Source organism: Loxodonta africana, chromosome 13, assembly GCF_030014295.1.
Source record: "Loxodonta africana isolate mLoxAfr1 chromosome 13, mLoxAfr1.hap2, whole genome shotgun sequence".
NCBI lineage: Eukaryota > Metazoa > Chordata > Mammalia > Proboscidea > Elephantidae > Loxodonta > Loxodonta africana.
The window spans coordinates 46,108,817-46,129,836 of record NC_087354.1 but is presented as its reverse complement, the minus strand read 5'-3'; the positions used below and the strand labels follow the sequence as shown (position 1 = coordinate 46,129,836).

General features: G+C 46.8%; 1 non-coding gene across 1 annotated transcript; it reads right to left on the bottom strand.

Annotated features, from left to right (window-relative positions):
• Positions 1–6,371: 6,371 nt before the first annotated feature.
• On the bottom strand, positions 6,372–6,474 carry LOC111751650 (U6 spliceosomal RNA). Its single transcript, XR_002786768.1, has one exon. It is a non-coding gene; the product is annotated as a U6 spliceosomal RNA (small nuclear RNA).
• Positions 6,475–21,020: the final 14,546 nt, after the last annotated feature.

Below are 21,020 nucleotides of genomic sequence, written 5' to 3'. Positions count from 1 at the left end.
CTCCCAAAATGAACTGTCTAAAATGCATATCTGATCTTGCCACTCTCCTCCCAGGAAACCTTCTGCTCCCTGTTACCTGCAGGGTAAAGAACTCACACACTCCTTGGCTATCATTTAGGGACTTCCACACTCTGTCATCAGTCTGTCTGTCTAGTCTCATGTCCTTCCATCCTTCTGCGTGGTGCCCCACACAGACCAATACTCCTAGCCACTGATGCTTCCCTGTGATTTGGTCTTTACCCCCTGCCTTCGGTATTTTGGAATATTTTTATTCAGCTCTCAACTCTCACTCAAGTGCCCCCTTCCTCTGTGGAAACTTCCATGGTCTGTGGCAGGGGTCATCCCTTCTCTGTTACCTTGTATTGTATCCATTCGTTTAAATATATGCCTTTCTTCATGAGACTGTGAGCTCCTTGGCAGCACGGACCGTGTCTTTCTTCTTGGCCCCAACCAATGTACAACCTCGTGCCTGACATGCAACTCACATTCAATAAATGCTTTCTTGAAGTGAACTGAAGCTCAGGGAGAAGTAGACTAGCTTAGCTATAAAAAAACTAAAAAAAAAAAAACTTAGCTATACCAGGGGAATTTTACAAAGTCATATTGCTGAAAAGGTTTAGAGCTGTCTAGTAATCTAATTCCCCTCATTTTCTGTGATAAAATCAAGGCCCAGAGAGGGGAAGTTACTTGCCTAGAGTCACCCAGCAATTAGGGGCTGGGGCATATCTAGAGTATCAGTATCCACTGGCCCCTCTCTCCCCCTCCCACCCCGGGGGGCTCTTGTGCACACACCTCCATGTCTTCCTACAGCCCTCCAGCACTAACACTTTGGGAATCTGGGCGCTTTGCCATGGCCAGGTTTTATTGCCATCTCCTTGGCCTAGCTAAGCCAAATATCTCGACAGCCAGCAGCCTGGGTCTTCTCTTCCCCTCCCCTCCCTCTGAGCACTCTTGAGCTCCCAAGGAGGGGCCAAGCACCTCAGAAGTGGCCCCGAGGAACCAACCAGAGCCTCCGGGTCTCACTGGCTGCAGGAACAGAGAGGACAGCCCTGCTCCTGATTCAGCTGGAGCAGGAGGCTGTACTTCGGCTGTATGGATTTGGATCCCATGGTTTGATTTATTGCGTTGAGTACTTGATCCACACAAGTTTTTCCTATGCCTGGGGACACCCCAGGCTGACTGCGGTTTTCTCTTTCTTTCATCGTGTTTGTTTGTGAGGGGGAGAGAGAGAGGGAGAGAGAGAGAGAGATTTCTGAGCCACTTGCAAGATCAAGGCCCTCATAGGCTGCTAAATAATTAAAGACGACTCTGGGGTTTCATTGAGGTATGTTCCTCCCAAGCAGGCACACATGTGGCCAGCTTCAACCTCCAGGGCCTGTAGCTGAGCCCCTACTACGTGCCAGGCCTCACAATGATTCCATGCGGTAGGAGGTATCCCCCTTTGTTTTAAGGAGGAGGAAACCAAGCCTTGGAGAGGTTACATGACATGTAGAAAGTTAGCAAGTGATGGGGCTGAGATTCAGACCCAGGTGTTTAGTTCTTGTCCTCCCATCTTTAGGCCAGGTGCCGGGCTTAGCAATGACTCTCAGGTGTTCTCCACCTTCTCAGAGCTTAACTCATTGTTCTATGGTGCCATTTGCCCACCAGTCTAGTGAATGGCACTGCTCAACCCCCAGCAATTTTCCTGGCTCCCTCTTGTGTTTTCTATTGATTCGCAGACTCCTCAAGCTTAGAGATCAGCCGATCCAATGTCCTTCCTTTAGCAGAGGAAGAAAACCAGCTCCAGGGAGATGAGCGACACGCCCAAGGGGAGCTGGCTAGTTGGTGACTGAGCTGGGGACCTGAAACCCTGTCTCTTGTGTCTCAGCTCAAGTTCTAGCTGCCTCTTGGGTTGCTTTCATGCTATAAGCTATCTTTCTTCCTAGAAACTTCTTGGACCACATCTTGTCATGAAGTAGCTGGAAGTAGCTTGGATGTGGGGTATGGTCCTTGTCTCTGGTTGGGTTTATGTTTCTGTGACACTCTCTTGTCTCCATGAGTGGATATAGCACACCAGGCCAGGAATCAAGAAACATAATTCTGCTCATGACTTCCATGTCACTAGTTTTCAGGTGTCTTAAGCCCTTGCCTAAACTTTCCATTATATGAATAGAAGGATATCAGTGGAAGGCATGATGGAGAAGTTCCATCCAATCTCAGGCACACCTGGAAGGGGATTAAAAAAAAAAAAAAACTAGTTGCTGCCAAGTCGATTCTGCCTCACAGTGACCCCACGTGTGTCAGAGTAGAACTGTGCTCCACAGGGTTCTCAATGACTGATTCTTTGGAAGTAGATTGCCAGGTCTTTCTTCCAAGGCACCTCTGGGTGGACTTAAATCTCCAACCTTTAGTTAGCAGCTGAGTGTGTTAACCATTTGCACCACCCAGGGACTCCAAAAGGTCTCTTCTTGTCCAGCCTGTCCCATCTTCTAGAGAGGACATTGAGGGCAGAAAGGAGAGAAGTCACTAACCCAAGAAACCCACAGACATTAGACCTAGGACTACAAACTGCTATCTTTGTTGCCTTTTCCTGTGTGTCATCAAGAGAGAAAATGAATGTCCGAGGTCATCTTGCAACAAGGAGGCAGATGGCCAGTTCATTTGAGGAAGCTCACCCTAATCCTCGGTGATGTCTGAATTATAGATTGTCTTGAGAGGTAGTGAGCGCCCTGTGGCAGGAGGTGGCCAAGTAGGGGCTGTTTGAGCCCCACGAGGGGGTGTGGAGCAAAGATCTGATTGAAGAAGGCTCAACAACTACATTGCCTTTCTAGCCCAAGGAGCCCATGACCCCTGCCAGGCTCCAAGACCCCTGCTTCCTCATCTGGGAGAGGTGAGGAAGCAGAAAGAATAGGAACAGTGGCTTTCAAGGCAGAGAGACTTCTGCCTAAAGAGGTCTCATTATTGGCGTCGACCAAAGGTTTTGTGGGGTGTTCTCTGAAATGTAGGTCTGGGCCTCGTAATTTAACCATAGCCCCAGAGGGAGTGTCTCGCTAGATGAAAGGCCACGGCACTTAGAGGATGTCACTGAACCGCATCTGGGGAAAGGAGCCCAGGAAATGGGTGGGGATTGTCGGGGCCACTCAGCTGGAATTGATGGGGCAGATGAAAGTGCAGGAAATGACCCCCTGGCGCAATTCTGGCAGCCTGGACCTCTCCCTGGGCTAGGGGCTGTGCCCGCACTTTGTGGCATCCAGTGGACCTCAGAAAGGCGGGGTCTAGGGGGACTCTTCCAGTGTGGGAAGGAGATTTAGATTCCCATCCTGGCTCAGCCGCTCACTAGCTGTGTCCTTGGGCAAGATCCTTCCCAGCTCTAAGTCAGTTTTTATATCTGCGTAGTTGGGGAAGTGGAGCTCACGCAGCCCCAGCCCCCCCTTGGCCCAGCTGTAAGCGCTCTCTGAGAGCAGGTAGAAGATGGTCCTCACACAGAGCTTGGGGAGGAAGTGGTTTGGATCCCACATCTTGATTTACTGAGCGGGTTAGTCACTCTTTGCAATTTCTTCCTCAGCCTGGGGCTGGCCCAGGCTGGATGTGGCTTCCTCTCTGTCTGTGTGCCTGGGTGCATGTATTAGCAATCTGCCTTTCATTGGCCCCGGGGGTCATGTCCACTCTGGGGAGCCCAGGACTCTCTCTCAGGGCTGCGCACCTTGTCGAGCTGTTCTGGGTCCCAGCCAGGCATCCATATACCTAGGAAGACCACACTGTGTGCTGATGGGGTGCATTCTCATACGAGTGGGAGAGGGATGAGGGTATTACCCCTGGAAAATCAAATAATGATGCAGTGCACAGAAAATAAAACAAAATTAAGTATTAATAGAATTTTCTTTCTTTTAATTTTATCTCCCCCCCCCCAAAAAAAAACCCCTGTTGCCATTGAGTCAGTTCCGACTCATAGCAACTCTATAGGACAGAGTAGAACTGCCCCATATGGTTTCCAAGGAGCACCTGGTGGATTCAAACTGCTGACCTTTTGGTTAGCAGCTGTAGCTCTTAACCACTGTGCGGCCTTATGTCCCACAAAGACAGATTTTCTTAAATCTTTGATGCCTGATATTACCTCTATTTTAGAATCTGGTAGAATCTTGGATCTGGTTTAGCACCAAATCAGCTAGTAATTCTTTAATTCTCTCTGGGTCTCTTTAGATAGCACGTTCACCTCCAGATCCTCTGCCCCTGGGAAGATTGAGAACCATGGCTCCAGACAAAGATGTTAGGCTTTGTCCAAAGACCTTCCCATCGCACTCTTCCGTGGACCTCACCAACTGGAGACCCATGGGCCTTATGGGGTCTGCAAACAGGTTTTATTTGACCTGAATTTTTTTCAGTAATTGTAATAAAAATCAAGCCAAAAACAACAACAACAAGAAACTATTGGTTCCAACTCATAGCAACCCTATAGGAGGAGTAGAACTGCCCCCTAGGGTTTCCAAAGAGTGGCTGGTGGATTCGAACTGCTGACCTTTTGGTTAGCAGCTGAGCAGTTAACCACTGTGCCATCAGGGCTCCAGTAATTGTAACTGTTGCCACCATTTAAACCCTGGGAGTTTTCACATTAAAAAAAAAAAAAAAAAAAAACCTGGCCTTTCTTGAAAACTGAGGGAACCTGGCTACCCTGGGTTTGGTTCCTGTGTGGCACCATTGGCTGGAGCTGGCTGAGTCCCGGCCATCCTTTAGCCAGGGCACATTTGCGTGGTCCCCACCCAGCCGGCCGTACTCATTTCCATGACTGCCTGGCATCTGCATTAGTGACCCATGCCCGACTCAGTCTTTATTTTCTAGATGAGGAAGTCATGGAGTTTGACGCTCTGAGTGGATTTTTCTTTTTCCAGCAGCTCAAGGCCCCTTTTGCCAAAAGCAGCTGGGCCAGCAGGAGGTGCTGCGGCATTGCCCCTCCCCCACCCCACCCCATCAAGAAATACGCCCTCCCCACCCCCAGCCCCTCTGTTTTCCCGGGTGAAAAATTCCAAGCCGACTGGAGCTTACTTTCCACCCAGTGTCTGGGGTGCATTTTCTCTATCACGTCATTATACGCTCCACATCTCCAGCAACCCAGGGTCTTGAAGGCAGAGCCCGCGTTTCCTGACAGCCCCGGGGTGCTCAGATGCGAGGTTTCCTCTGTTCGCTTTCCATATGCCCCGCTCTAGCCTTTGGTCTGGGTGCAGCTTGTCAACATTAAATAACCACTTCTTGTGGTTTCCTCATAACAATTCTTTAGATCTTGGGAGCCAGGCTGTGGAGCTCTGCGTATGTATAGCTCTAATTTTCACACAACAGGCTGCTTAGCAGATGGGGACCCAGACCAGCTTCCAACGTTTAGCTGCGCCTTAAGACATGGGAAGCTAGGTGGCTTTTAACCAGCCCGCGCTGCTGCCAGCACTCAACCTTAGAGAATTTTCACAGGGTAAAGAAAAAAAAAAAAGAAAAAAACCACCACCAACAACACACACACACAAAACCAACAAAACCACAGTTTTCCTTGCTCCCCCAAACCAGATGGCAGATGGTATGGAACCAATAAAACACAGACTCAAACGTTTGTTTATTTAACATTGAATGTAATATGGCTTTGTGGTCCCTTGCAAGGAAACACCAGCCTTCCAACCAAAGAAATGATGGATTTGAGTCAAACCTCAGGGCAGCAGTTGGAGTAGTTCCCTCACCAGGGGAGGCCCGTGTACAGAGGGGCCAGGGAACATTAACTGCCAGACCCGGAGTCCCCTGGCCTGTTTGCCTTTCTAGTTGAAAGCCTAGGAGGTCTTTGTGAGTGCTGAGTGCTGCGCGGTCTGCTGCTTGTCTTTTGTTGAGGTTCAGGCCTGAAGGCAGCCAGCCACATGAAGAATGCTCCTGCCTTGCTTCTGAAACAGCCGTGGAAGATGTTGATCTGGGCCACCAACGCAAAAGACCACGAGAAAAAGGCCCGAGTGCTGGAAAAAACGTTCTCTTTCCTGGTGCTTTGGGTTTATGATATCAGAAAATGGGAGCTTCGTGCAGCAACGTGGTTATCTTTTTGCTTTGTCTTCCGAGGGACTCTAGCTAAATTATATGCTCAGATGAAGTAACTATTGGTATTAGTTAAGTCTCTCTCTCTCTCTCTATCTTTTTTTAATTGTGCTTTAGGTGAAAGTTTACAGAGCAAATTAGTTTTTCATTAAACAATACACAATTGTTTTATGACATTGGTTGCCAACCTGTGATGTGTCAACACTCTCCCTTTCTCGAGTTCCCCATTTCCATTTGACCAGTTTTCTTGTCCTTTCCTGCTGTCTCAGTCTTTGCTTTTGGGCTGGTGTGCCCATTTGGTCTCGCTACGTGTGTTATTGTTGGTTTGTAGGCCTAAAAATAGGGAAGGCTTCACAAATTTGCGTGTCATCCTTGTGCAGGGGCCATGCTAATCTTCTCTGTATCATTCCAATTTTAGTATACATGCTGCCAAAGCAAGTACTAGTTAAGTCTCTTTTGGTTACAAATGGCAGACACCCAACCCAAACTGCTTTTAATAAAAAGGTAATTTATCAGGTCAAGTGAGGAGGGAGTAACAGTGCAGATGGTTTCAGGGATGGCTAGATTCAGGAGCTCCAGGATACCAGGGCTTTCTTTCCAGATTCCAGACAGGCTCCCTCCAGAGGACAGCCACCAAACTCACATCCTATGAGTCCAGCAACCTCAGCAGAAAGAGAATGTTATCCACCAGGTCTTCCAGCAGAGTCCTATTGGAGGGATCTGACTGGTCCTGGTTGAGACATATCCTTATCTTTGAATCAATCACAGCAGCCAGAGAGACTTGGGGTACTCTGATTGGCCAAACCTGGACCATGTGATCATTCCTATTGGCGGACAGGGAAGAAGCCAGTTGCTTTGAGTTGATTCTGACTCATGGTGATGTGTGTTGCAGAGTAGAGCTATGCTCCATAGTGTTTTCATGGCTATGACCTTGTGGAAGCAGGTTGCCAGGCCTTTCTTCCAAGGCACCTCTGTGTGGGTTCGAACCACGAAACTTCCAGTTACCAGCTGAGTCCTTAACTGTTTGCACCACCCAGGGACTTTTATAGGTGAGGAGAGGGGCAAAGTTAGCCAGATGCTAAGTACATGGGATATATTCCTTATAGAAACTGTGGCAGAGAGGAAGGACAGCTATGCAAATAGGCAGCTACTTTAGCTTGTTATTCTGGTCTAGATGCTTATCCTCCTCCCTTAATTCACAGTATGTCTCTTTGTTTTGAATCATGTAATTAAACGTGTCTTTCACCGTAAGCAATCCTAAAAATTACTGAAGGTAGAGGTTATCTATTCTGAATGACTAAATGTACGAATAAATAAGGGAATGATTAAGTATATTCTAGAATGTACTGCTCAGGGCAGTTCCTTAGCAAAACTAACATCATTGACTCAGAATGCCAGAGCCAGAGAGAGCTGTAGAGCTCAAACTGTTCAAAATGCTCGGGCTATCGATGAGCTCATGGGCTGCCTTTCCCAAAGCCTCGTAACGAACCATCTGCTCAGGCTGGAACCCAGACCCTAATTTCAGGCCCAGGGCTCTTACTCTTCCATGTCTGCTTCGGAACCTCCTGAGTCTCGCCTTGGGACTGGCCCCACTTTCACTCCCCAGGCCCTTATTCTGGAGGGCCTGGTAACTGAGAGCTTGGCCCTGAAAACACAAGTGAGCACAGTTCTACTCTGGAATTTGCGAAGAGTTTGCCGTTAGAAATTTAAGCCAACATATCAGCTGATAAGAAAAAACAGTTGCTGTCAAGTCGATTCTGTCAGAGCAGAGCTGTGCTCTACAGGGTTCTCAACGGCTGATTTTCTTAAGTAGATTTCTGGCGCTTTCTTTCAGGGCACCTCTGGGGGACTTGAACCAGCAGCCCTCGCATTACCCAGGGACTCCATCAGCTGAAAAGCATGGAATTGAATTTTCCTAGGAATGTTTGGGTCATCCAGACCCAAAGAATGCAACTTTAAGAATGATTTGATTTCTGTATTGGTTTTTTATTGCTCAGTAGCAAATTACCACAAATGCAGCAACTTACCACAGCACCCACTTTTATTATCTCAGTCTCCGTGGGTCTGGTCCCATGGGTCGGCCTCGCTGGGTCCTCTGCACAGTCTCACAAGGCTTCAACCAAGGCGCCGCTGGGCTGCATTCTTATTGGGAGACTCAGGGAAAGATTCGCTCCCAAGCTCACTGAGGTTGTTGGCAGAATTAATTCCCTCTTGGCTGTATGACCCTGGCTTTCTGCTGGCTGTTGGCTGGCAGCTGCCCTCAGGTCCTAGAGGCCACTCCTCCGTAGTTCCTTCCCTTGCAGGCTTCCTCAACATGCCTGCTTACCTCAACCAGCCAGCAAGGAGGAAACTCTCTCGCTCCCATCTGCTAAGACACAATCTTTTATGTTATTATTGTTGTTAGGTGGCATCGGGTTAGCTTCCACTCATGGCGAACCTATATATAACAGAATGAAACGTTGCCTGGTCCTGCTCATATAAAGTAACAACATAAGGTATTGTAACGTAGCATGTAATGTAACTAATCATGGAAGTGACATCCTGTCACCTTTCCCATATGGAGTTGGCTAGAAGCAAGCCACTAAGGTGAGAATTATCGGGGTCCTCTCGGGTCTGCCTGCGCAGCTTCTTACACCCTGATGAATCACCCATGCTCTGCATACGTCTGTAGAACAGGAAACGCCCACTGTGTCAGGCACCAACAACCACCCTGCAGTCAGCCGAGTACGTTAAGGGGCCCATAAACGCAAAATGGCACTGGAGGTAGTCCCTGAATTACGACGTATTCGATTTACCAGGAATCACACTTATGACCATAAGGTTGTTATTTTTTTCTCTTTGAACATCTTATCATTAGTAATATGTACTACTTACAATGTCACAGCATGTAATTTGCTGATGTTATCATTCTCAGCGGTTCACTTGCTGACAAAGATCCGATTTATAAAGATACTGTGATAGTTAATCTTATGTTTCAACTTGGCTAAGCTGATTCTCAGTGGTTTGGCAGACATTGGACTGATGGCTCATCCATGACGTAATATAATGTAATCACCTCCATGACGAGATCTGCTATGAGCAGCCAATCAGGTGAAAAGGGAGTTTCCTTGGGGAGTGTGGACGGCCTCGGGTATATAAATGGATGTTCCAGCAAGGCTCACTGTCCCTCTGACTTATCAGAACAGGCTTTCCAAAGGACTTGACACTGGCACAGCCTTGCTGAATGAGTGAGAAGGTGACATGAAGACAAAAGGGTGGCAGGGAAGGGCATTCCAGGTGGAGAGACCATCACATAACAAGATATGGCAGCAAAAGGGCTGGATGAGTTTGGAGAGCCATGAGCCACCCAGCATGACTGCTACAAAGGGAACATGGAGGATGTGGCCAGGTCACTGAGGGACTTGGGTGCCAGGTCTAGAAGTTCTTCTTCCTTCTGTGGTCAGTGGAGGGCCACCATGGGGCCATCAAAGGGAAATTAGGGAACCATACGATGGGCTTGGAGTTCCTGGATAATACAAATAGTTAAGTGCTTGGCTGCTAACTGGTTTTGCTTGGCTGCTAACTGGTTTGAGTCCACCAGGAGGCACCTCAAAAGAAAGGCCTGGAGATACTTTGAAAAACCAGTCATTGAAAAACACTATGGAGTACAGTTCTCTGACACACATGGGGTCACCGTGGGTCGGAACTGACTCAATGGCACCTTTTTTTTTTTTTTTTTAATTGATGGGATGGGTGCTCCAGGGAGTAAGGAACCCCACGTAGGAGTCTGAGCAAGGTGGTGACTGAATGTGGGGATGGGAAAACCTGGCTCGCCTGCACTAAGGAGGCCCCCACTGTCATCTCCAGAAAGCCCTGGGAAAGGCCGACGTTCTTACAGTGGTCTCAGGCAGCACGCTGTCAGAATGACGTGGTCTGCAGGCCAGCAGCTGAACTAAAGAAGAAAAAAATCCCAAGGAGCCCCGTTTCACTGCCCTTGACCTAGAGCAGAGCTCTAAGTGCAAAATCTGTCATCTATTAATCTGTTAGAAGTTGACAAAAGGGACTTTGATCAGGGGTTGTTTTTCCCCCCCTTCTTAAGTTTCCTGATGACACATAATAGCCCATTTCAGCCGGAGGGCCGGAAGCATGGCCAGCATTTTTTGCTCACTTCAACCCCAGAGGCCTCCTCCCCCCTGTGGCTTTCTCCCTGCCCCGATATTAATTGGCCTGTAAGTGGTTACATGTGTTCCTTTTTATGTGTCAGTTGGAGTCTGTTATTTGAACTTCACAGCTATTTAGGAACCTAGAAGTGATGCTCTGGGCCCAAGTTAGGAAATGGAACAGTCCCGAGCATGTCACATTCACTCCTACCATCCAATTTTTCTGTCCTCTGTCTCTTGATGTTTTGATGCATCCCACCCCCACCTTCACACTCACCCCTCTGGATCCTCTGAGTTAGGCCCACTCTCACTTTGCAGCCCAGCCCCTAGAATCATGGAAGTTTCCAGCTAGGAGAGGCCTTTGTTGTGGGCCGTTGAGTTGATTCTGACTCATAGCGACCCTACATGACAGAGTAGAACTGCCTCATAGGGTTTTCTAGGCTATAGTCTTTACGGGAGCAGATTGCCAGGTCTTTCTCCCGCAGGGAGGGCTGCTGGTGGGTTTAAACCACTGACCTTACCTTTTGGTAAGCAGCCAAGTATTTTAACCATTGCACTACCAGGGCTCCTTCAGAGAGACCTTTCAAGCCATTACCATCGAGTTGATTCCGACTCACAGCCACCCTATAGGACAGAGTAGAACTGCCCCATGGGGTTTCCAAAGAGCAGCTGGTGGATTCAAACTGCTGACCTTTTGGTTAGCAGCTGAGCTCTTAACCGCTGTGCCACCAGGGCTCCCAGAGAGATCTTAAGGAGCCCCAAACTGTAGACTCTTGGCTAAAGTTGAAGAATTGGAAGCCCAGAGGGGGAAAATATTTTAATTAAAATAACGGTTCTTAGGTTTTCTTACATGTGTTCTCTCATTTAACGCTCAAAATACCTTCCTGAGTTAGGAATCAGCCATTTTTCAGATGGGGAAACTGAGGCTCCAGAAAACTAAGCAGAAAGGCTTCTAGGGCCAGATTGCCTAGGATTATATCCTGCCTGGGGCGCTTACCAGCTCTGTGATCTTGGGCAAATTGTTTAGCTTCTCTGTGTCTCAGATTTATTAATGGATGTTTGCAGCTTTTTCTTATCATTTTGAGTTGTGTCACATCAGCAGATGAAGGTCCCATCAGCTTTACTCCATCCAAGTCATTAAGGTCAACTCTACTTTGAGGAGGCAGCTCTTCCCCAGTCGTCTTTTGAGTGCCTTCCAACCTGGGGGGCTCATCTTCCAGCACTGTATCAGACAATGTTCCTCTGCTATTCATAAGGTTTTCACCGGCTAATGCTTTTCAGAATAGACTGCCGGGTCCTTCTTCCTAGTCTGTCTTAGTCTGGAAGCTCAGCTGAAATCTGTCCTCCATGGGTGACCTGCTGGTATCTGAATACCGGTGGCATAGCTTCCAGCATCACAGCAACACAGAAGCCCCCACAGTATGACAAACTGAGAGATACGTAGGGGTATCATTGAGAACAGGCCAGTAAAGCCCTGGTGGCACAGTGGTTAAGAGCTCGGCTGCTAACCAAAAGCTTGGCAGTTCGAATCCACCAGCTGCTCCTTGGAAACCCCAGGGGGGCAATTCTACTCTGTCCTGTAGGTCACTGTGAGTTGGAACTGACTCAATGGCAATGGGTTTGGAATGGGCTAGTAATAGTACCTACTTCCAAGGTTGTGAGTATTAAATTAAGTTCAATGTCGTACTTAAAACAGTTCCTGGTATACTGAAAGCACTTAATAAATGTTAGCTGAGGCTGCTCTGAGAGGCAGTGTAGTACAGTGGTTTAGAATGCTGCTTCTGGAGCCTGATGTGTTTGGTCTGAAATACTAGCCGTGTGAACTTGGGTCAGTAACTTACCTTGTCTGTGACTAGTCCCCCATGACTAGTCCCCCATCTACATAATGCGGATATTCCTGGTTGTCATACATCCCCCAATGAAATGGCTAGTCTCCCTCATGATTACCCTAGAGTGAGTCCCTTGCCATCTGATAAGCCCTACACAACCTCATGGAGCTTCTCAGCAGATCATTAGTGACCCATCTTAAAAATGAATGTATTTTAAAGATCATCCTGCGTTTAAGAAAAGCCTTTATACAAAGAACAAAGCAACAGAAAAAAAAATTTTTCAGAAGGAATAGAGAGCAAAAGAAAACAAAAAATTTGTAAGTAACATAACCAGAGAGATGAAAAGATATTGTATCTGTGAAACGAAAACAGAATGTAAAAAGTAAAAGTGGGGCATCAAAGTGAGAATAAAGCTAGCTCTTAAAAATTATAAGAGCCAAAAACTTTTCAAAATAATATAAAGTTTGGAAGATGAGAAGGCCTCTAAGAAAATGAAACAAAAAGATAAAGAGATTGAAAACGGGAGAGAAAGATAAAGAAAATTGGAGGATCCATCTAGGAAATCCAACATCCAGATTGGAAGAGTTCCAAAAGGAGAAAAACAGGGAAAAGTCAGGGAAGAAAGCTTTCAAGGAAATATTACAAAAATAAAATTCCCAGAACCGAATCTACCACACGCTCAACCCAGTAAACAGCAAAAAGGCCCACATCAAGGCAAATGATTGTGCAGTGTCAGAATACCATAGATAAATAGAAGATATTGAAAGCTTCCAGAAAGGAAAACAAAATAAACATTACATAAAGGATCAGAGAACAGGATGGCATTGGATTTCTCAACAATTCTGAAAGCTGGTTTACAACCAAGAATTCTATACCTAGCCAAACTATTAATCAACTGTGAGCTTCTGAGCAGCAACACTGAAAGCTAGAAGCAAAGACACCACGTCTTCAAAATTCTAAAGAAAAGAGATTTGCCACATAGAATTTATACTGAGCCAAACAGTAATCCAGTGGGGACTCTAAAATACAAATTCCCCCCAAATTTGCCTTTTAATCTCCCTGTTTCAAGATGCTACTGTAGAGAATAGTCCAGTAAAATGAGGGAGTCGACCAGGAAAGAGGAAGCCATGGGATACACAAAGGAGCCAGCCCAGCAGAGGAGAAAGGGAAAGGGCCCCTGGGATTATGTAGAGAGATGCCAGGATTTCAGCCATACCCCAGGCATAGTCCATCATAGACTCATGACGCCCCCATGTGTGACAGAGTAGAACTGTGTTCTGTAGGGTTTCCAGCGGCTGATTTTGTGGAAACAGATTATCAGCCCTTCTTTGTGAGACCCATTCATTCAGCAATTATTTATTGACTGTCCATATGTCAGGCGATGTTCTAGGCCCTAGAGATATAGCAGCGAACAAAATACAAAATAAAGCCCTGCTCTGGGCAAGCTTAGAGTCTACATGGTGTCTAGCAGTTCCTTGATGTTTTTTTCTTACTAACCATCAGTTCCAGGAGGGCACGGATCCTGTTTGATTTGTTTGTGGAGCCCTGGTGGCAAAGTGGTTAAGAGCTTAGGCTGCTAACCAAAAAGATCGGTAGTTTAAATCCACCAGCCGCTCCTTGGAAGCCCTAAGGGGCAGTTCTACTCTGTCCTATAGGGTCACTGTGAGTCGGAATCGACTCAATGGCAACTGGCTTGATTTTGGTTATATTCCCAGTAAGGAGCTGCGGTGATGCAACAGTTAAGCACTGCCGACTGTGGAAGAAAAGACCTGGCAATCCACTCCTGTAAAGATTAACCAAAACAACAACAACAAAAAAAAACCCTAGGAAACTGCATGGGGCAATTTTACTCTGTCCTATAGGGTCACTATGAGTTGGAATCGACTGGAAGACACAGAACTACAACAACACATTCCCATTGGAAGCCCTGGTGGCCCAATGGTTAAGTGCTCGGCTGCTAACAAAAAGGTTGATGATTTGAACCTACCCAGAGGCTCTGTGGGAGAAAGACCTGGGGATCTGCCTCCATAAAGATTATAGCCTAGAAAACCCTATAGAGTAGCTCTAGTCTGTCACATGGGGTTGTGATGAATCGAAATTGACTCAATGGCATCCAACAACAACAGCATACTTCCATTGTCTAACGTGTACCTGGCAGAAAGAAATCTTTTTAATATACCCTCACTGGGAAATAAGCCAAAGGAACAACATTGCTGCCTTCACAGAGAGAGAGTGAGCCTGGGGGGCGCTATCCCACTCCTAGTAAACTCGTGAAGATCTCTTAGCACCTGTAGGCAGGAAACAGAGGTGCTGACGAGCAGTTTAGCTGGAGATTAAAAGAAAAAACGAGAAGCCCCACCCAGCCGGAAGGTCGGTGCGGTTTCTTTGGTGATGCTTGTAACCAGGCCAGGCAGGTTCCTCCCCCCCCTCCGGCCTTCCAGATTAACATGGGGTAAAGAGGGGGAGCTGGGGGAGGAACATTCGTGAGTGGGTAACCCTGTGACTAATCCGGAGAAACAGTTTCTGGCTCAGTGGTTCACCCCAGACTTGTTTTTGTCTAATTTCCCCAGGGGCAAATCAGCCCCTTAATTTCACTCTGAGGTTTAGGGTTTCCCCTAGAGCTCTGGGTGAGACTCAGCCAGGCCATTTTGCAGAAGTGTGGGAAGCCTGGGAGTTGGAAGGAGGAGATGGGGGGGGGGGTGGGGGAGCAGAAGTAAGGGTGAGGCTGAGGTGGGAGGGGCATTCGGCTGACCCTTCCTGGGAAAACTTTGGTGGTATCTCCACGCACTCACCTGCTTCTTCTCGGGCCACTTTGCACAAGAATCCAACAGTCACACCAAACAAGACAAAAGGGCTTAGTTTTTTTCCAGGGGAAATGTGGGGAGAGGAATAAGAATTAGGAAGTACCTGGCCCTGAACAGGTGAGAAGGGATATATGTTCCAACTCTTGTACCCAAGCCAGACGTACAGCTTGACATGGAGATGCACGCTTCACAAATGCTTTACAAGAGAGTTTGAAAGGGCATGGGATCTCAAAGCAGACCCACCTAGGTTTGCTCTGGCTGTATTTTGTCTGTTCCATAAACAATAGATATTTGTTCTCGGGCCCAGTCTGTGCTAGGCTCCAGCTCTGTAGATAAAAAGGAGATAATTACTGTACATTTATCCTTGAGAATGGTGCTTAATTTCCCCCATCCTCATTTTCTCCATAGGACAATCTCCTCTCTGCCTCCAAGGGTGGTGAGGATTGGCAGGAGGCTCTGTGTGACAGCTCTCTGTACGTGACACAGGACCATGGCATGCATGATTAAACAGCAGAAGCGCTCTCACCCAGCCTTCAGTTAACCAGCTCACCAGGTTAATGGGTGATCTCTATGCCCAGGACATGCTAAGCCCTTGAAGCGAACAGGTACTCTCCAATATGCCTAGGCATGTCTCTTCCCACTGGTTGAGTTGTGTGTGCTTAAAAAAACCGGTTGTTGTTGAGTTGATACGAACTCCTACTGATCCCTTGTGTAGCAGAGTAGAACTGTGCTCCATAAGGTTTTCATTGACTAATTTTTCAGAAGTAGATGGCCAGGACTTTCTTCCAAGGTGCCTCTGGGTGAACTTGAACCTCCAGCCTTTGCGTTAGGCACCAGTGCGTTAGCTGTTTGCACGACCCAGGGACTCAGTATGTGCTTACCAAGGGTTGTTTGTGTTTGTTCTTAACCCGTACCTGCTACTTGAAATAATGTAATTAATTATTCCATAAAATAAAAAAAAATTAATTATTTGATAGTGCAATGAAATGTGAGTGTGAAAAAGTAGAGCTGTTTCTTTGCAAACTAGATTGAATAATTTGAATACTTTGGAAAGAGTCAATACATGTAATAACTTTAAAGCTTTCTGGTGAATTAAGTGTGAGATAACTGTAAAAGTTAGAGAAAAAAATCATGAGTCTCTGGCACTCAGATTTCTGGTCTCATTCCACTTTAACAGAATAGAGACTAGAAATTGTTCATGAGACTCTGTGGGTGTGGTTTATGCGAGAAAAAAGGCCAAGAATTCTTATCAGCCAACCCAAATGATGCTCCACTTTATATGACTGTTTTGGTTAAGTGACCTGTACCTCTACTGCTGGTCAGTGAACCAGAAGAGCAGGTCAGGGCTGACCCAAGCCACGGAATTAAGGTGAAAGCCTTAGAGCTGTTAAGGGCTTCATGGTCATGGGGTCGAGGCTCCCACCTGGGGCAGGCATCTCTACCACAGCTCCACTGTGGCTGCCCCAGGTGGGCCCATGAACATCCCCAGTGATTCAACACCCACAGAGACCACAGCTGGCTCATAGTGAGTTGTATTCCGGTAAGCCTGCTTGGCTCACTCTCAACTCCCCTTGCTATGCTCCTTGCAGTATTCTCCTTCACCTCCAGGTGAAAAGCTCTGAGACTCACCTTTAGTTAAGAGGAAAGCAGGCCCAGAAAGAAGCTAACATTCTCAGTTTGAATTAGCGTAATATATTCTCAAGGGGCTTCTCCTTTCAGACAATTCTTTATTCTTTCCTAGATTCTTCCTACCTCTCCCAACCCCGTTATCCAACTCCTCCTGCCAAAAAAGATCTACCCTAGGCCCCCTTTCTTCAGACTTCTGGCAAGATTCTACCTGATCCCTGCTTCAAGAGGAAAATAGGGTACCTGTAGTGGAGACAAATTCTAATTCTAGCTCTTTATAACTCTAAGACCTTGGGCTGTGCACTTAATTTTTCGAAAAAGGCTTGGTTTTCTTATTTGTATAATAACTCATTGTGACGGTTCATTCATTCATTCAACAACCACAGTGCTATGTGCTAAGTGCCAGGGATGCAGAAGTAGGAAAATCAGAGACCTTCAGTAGCCACAGGAATGGAGTTTTGCTGGTTGATGGATGGGCAGAGTGGGGGTCAGAAAACTTCTCCTGTAAAGAGCTAGAGAGTATATATTTCAGAATTTGTGGGCCAGATGGTCTCTGTCACTGCCGTTGTAGCGTGAAAGTGACCATAGACAATACAAAAACAAATGGGTGTAGCTGTGTTCCACTTAAACTGTACAAAAACACTCAAGGGCTGAATTTGGTCTACAGGCAGTAGTTTGCCAACTTTTACTCTTAAATGTTACTACTTTTGGACTGGGGGCCAAGGAGGCACCTTCTAATTTGTCCACTTGTGGGTTCAGCTTTGAATGCTGGGAGCTCTTTCTGAGAATCTCCAAATCCCTTCCTCACCCTCCACATGGGGCGTCATCCTCTCGTTTATGGAGGGCAGGATGTGTTAGACACCAGCCTGGCTTAAATCATGTTCCCAGCCTGCTTCTCTAAAGGCAAAGTGTGAATTCAAGAGTGTCCAGGTCCCTTATAATAAATCCACCCAAGATGGCAATGAGGCAAACAGCCCTGTGCTACCAGGAAGGGAGGGCAATGTTACTTCTCTCTGGGCACTCAAAATGAGAGATGTGATGAGAGGTCACCCAGATTTGAATGCTCATTAAATTACTCAGAATCCCCGTTAAAAATTCAGGTTTTGGGGCCTGACTTAGGAGCCATTGTCTCTAACTCAAGGTGTGGCTTGAGGATGTTGAACCATTAACAAGTAAGTACCCCAGGTGATTTTGGGGTGGGTGGTCCCCAGCCCATTGAATAAGGTCCCTCCTGGCTCTGACGTTCAGTGGGTTGCCAAAAGGGTAAAGAAAGCTAGCCTGTCTTTATTGGGCTGAGCTGGGCTGTGGTGGGACAGAGAATGGTGGTGGTAGGGATTGTTATCTTCTGTAAGGACGTGGCAGGATGTGGTTGACCCGAACTTCCTGTGAATGGGGGAACCAAAGAACAGGGGAAGAGATTCACAACCTGGTAGCAGGCTCAGCCCACATGCCTAGAACTATGCTCAGAGGGTACTGGGAAATGAGAGCCTGGGCCCATCCCCTTTCTCTGTGACCTTGGACATGTTGCTTCACCTCTTAGGAACTCAGCTTCTTCATGTGTAATATGGGGACGATGATGTTCATTTGTAAGGACACCATGAGGAATAAATGATATAACTAATGGCAGGAAATTGTCCCTCAGAATCACCCTGAAAAGATCCAAGGGCTTCACCGGCTAGATTCTGTCAGTGATTCATTATTCCGTCTTGGAGTGAGTGGGACCCTTGACCTTGATGGACCTCAGTTTGCTTAACGGTAGAATAAGGATGTGAATACACCCGTGGTTTCCTGCCCCCTCCCCCTGGGCTTTCTTGAAGGTTGGATGAGATCATGGAGTGGAAAGTGTCCTGGGAAGGTGACCAACTGCTGTCAGGGGCCATGGCAGAAAATGTCCAAGACTAGCCTTGTCAGGTAGAGGGCTTGCTGACTTTTGAGATGCTTCTGCTTTCAATTTGTTTGTTTTTTAAGACAAAAGAAGAAAGAAAACAGGACCTCTGAAAAACATCATTGTCAAACCCAACCTTCTCCCTTTGATTGAATTTCCTTTAGGTTTACCAACCAATGAAGTAACAGTCATTGGATACCGACTGGTACTCAGCCCTGTGCTACATGTGAGAGGAGGGAGTTTGGAAGTCTGCAGCTGGATTCCTAACCATGAGATGCTCACAATCTAGTTGGAGAGACAAGGCATTTGTACATGGAAAGTAAAATGACAGTGGTGATGGTCATTGTGAGTGATGGTGATGCTGGCGATGATGACGGGAATGATGGAGAGAATGGAGATGATGATGGTGACGATGATGGTGAAGACTGTGATGGTGATGTTGGTGATGATAGTAATGACAGAGAGAGTGGAGATGGTGATGATGATGTTGGTGATGACAAAAAGAATGGAGATTATTATTCATATATGCAAAACACGGTATGCTTTGCAAAGCATGTTTATGACCATTATTTCATTTGATACTTAAACCTAGCAAAAATACACCAGTTTTACTGATGACCAAATTGAGGGTAATAACTTCTTTGAGGTCGGATGTGAAAAAAAATAGCCCAGTTGGACTTCAGCTTCTTTTCTGTGGCCTTGAGAATTTTTACCCTCAAGATACCACAACCTTCTTCCTTTAACTTGCAACAGGACATTGCAAAACCCACGTTATCATCAGATAGTAACATGGGTAATTGCTACACAGGAAGTGGATGTTACAAGACCTCAGAGAGCAGGCAGGTCAGGGGACTGTGGGATGTGGTGATCAGAGGACCGTAATAGGGGAGGGAGCAACAACGCCAAGCCTGGAAGGCTGCACACATTTGGATACGCAAGAGGTGGAGATGGGGGGTGGGGTGGCATTCTTTGGCAAGAAGAACCATGTAGCCAAAAAAGGAAGTGGGAAAGTCGAAGGTGTGTCAGGAAAGGGCCAGCCCCCAGTCTGACAGCCATGCAGGTACATGCAGAGGGTCTGCAGAAGAAATGGATGGCTGGGGTGGTTGTTCCCGAAGGGCTAGAGCATTTCTTTCGCTTTGCCATGCGTGGGAGGGCTCCACCGTTCTCTCGTTGACATCCTTGTCCCCTTCCATTCCAAGGCCATTTATAATTAAATCAAGGAGTAATCAAATCAAAGAGCTGTCTGCAGTCTTAGCCCAAAGATAGTCTGCCACTTCCGACTTTTTTCTTTAAAAAATGTCGAAGTGCTGCCAAAACAGGAACAGCACTGAGGCAACAGCAGCTCTGACTCACAAAGAGCACATCAAAGCAACAGCAACGATAAGGGACTGGCAGCAATTGTGCGTGTGAGCAGTTTTCCTGATGCTCTTTGAGGCTTGGGGGCCCCTCTGAGCAGTCTCGTTGTGGAAAGAAGCATGTTGTTTTCAGAAATTGGGTGACTCACCACCCAAGCAGGGTTTGGGAACAAAGACAGAGTCCTGGTCCGCTGGGGCTGTCAGCCAAGATCCCAGGCCTGGGTCATTGCACATCTTAGATCATCAGTGAGCTGGGATTCATCTGTCCATGCATCCGTCCATCCATGCATCCATCCATCCATCCATGCATCCATGCTTCCATCCATCCATGCATCATTCCATCCATGCATCCACCATCCATCCTTCCATCATTCGTCCATCTATTTGGCTAACAAATACTATGAGCACAGATTTTGTGCAGACCCGGGGCTAAGAGATGTAATAATGAGCAAGACATTAGACTCCGCGCCTGCCCTCATGGGTCTTACAGTCTACAGAGGGAGAGACGTATTGAACAAATGGGTAACTGAATCACTACTGTGATAACTGTTGTGAAGGAAAATACAGAATACTCTGAGGGTGTGTCAGGAGAGTCTGACCTGGTCTGAGAAGATGATCAATGGAAGCAGGGGCTGATGCTGAAAGATGGAAAGATTGATAACTGTACAATCAGCCTTTTAACGCCATCTTCCCCACTGTGAGGCAGGACAGAGGAGTAGAACTTGCCCTTTTTCTTTCAAATCCTTTCTCTCTTTTTCTCTCATGCATGCAGACACACATGTGCACACACACATATACACCAGGGTAAGTTAATGGAATAGTCACGGTCTTTTGAGTCACAGAAACTTGGGTTCAAATCTAATATTCTCCAATTATTATCTCAGTGACTTTGAGTAAATTACTTACCTTCTCTGAGCCTCAGTTTCTCCCATCATAAAGTGGGAATAACAATACTGACCTTCAAGAGATAGTTCAGAATACAGGTTGAACTAATTTCTATAAACCTTCTGGCCTATAATAGACCCTCAATAACCCTGGCCAGGCTTTTAATCCCCTGTCACTGTATGCAAGGGTAGGAGGAGACCCCCCAGTAGGTTTGTTGTCCAGGGATGGCTGGAGCCCCGGACCTGTCATTTGAACTGGAAGGCCGAGTCCTAGAGCATACCAATTTATGACACAAGTCTGAATTAAATGACCTCTAAGGTCTCTGGCTGTCCTAGTCTTAAGTCTAGAAATGCTTCACGAAATAAGCAGAGCTCCAGGCTAGGAGTAAAACACCTGGGTTCTAGACCTGATTGTGCCATTGATGCCATGAAACCTCTTTTGCCTCTGTGAGATGCAGTTTC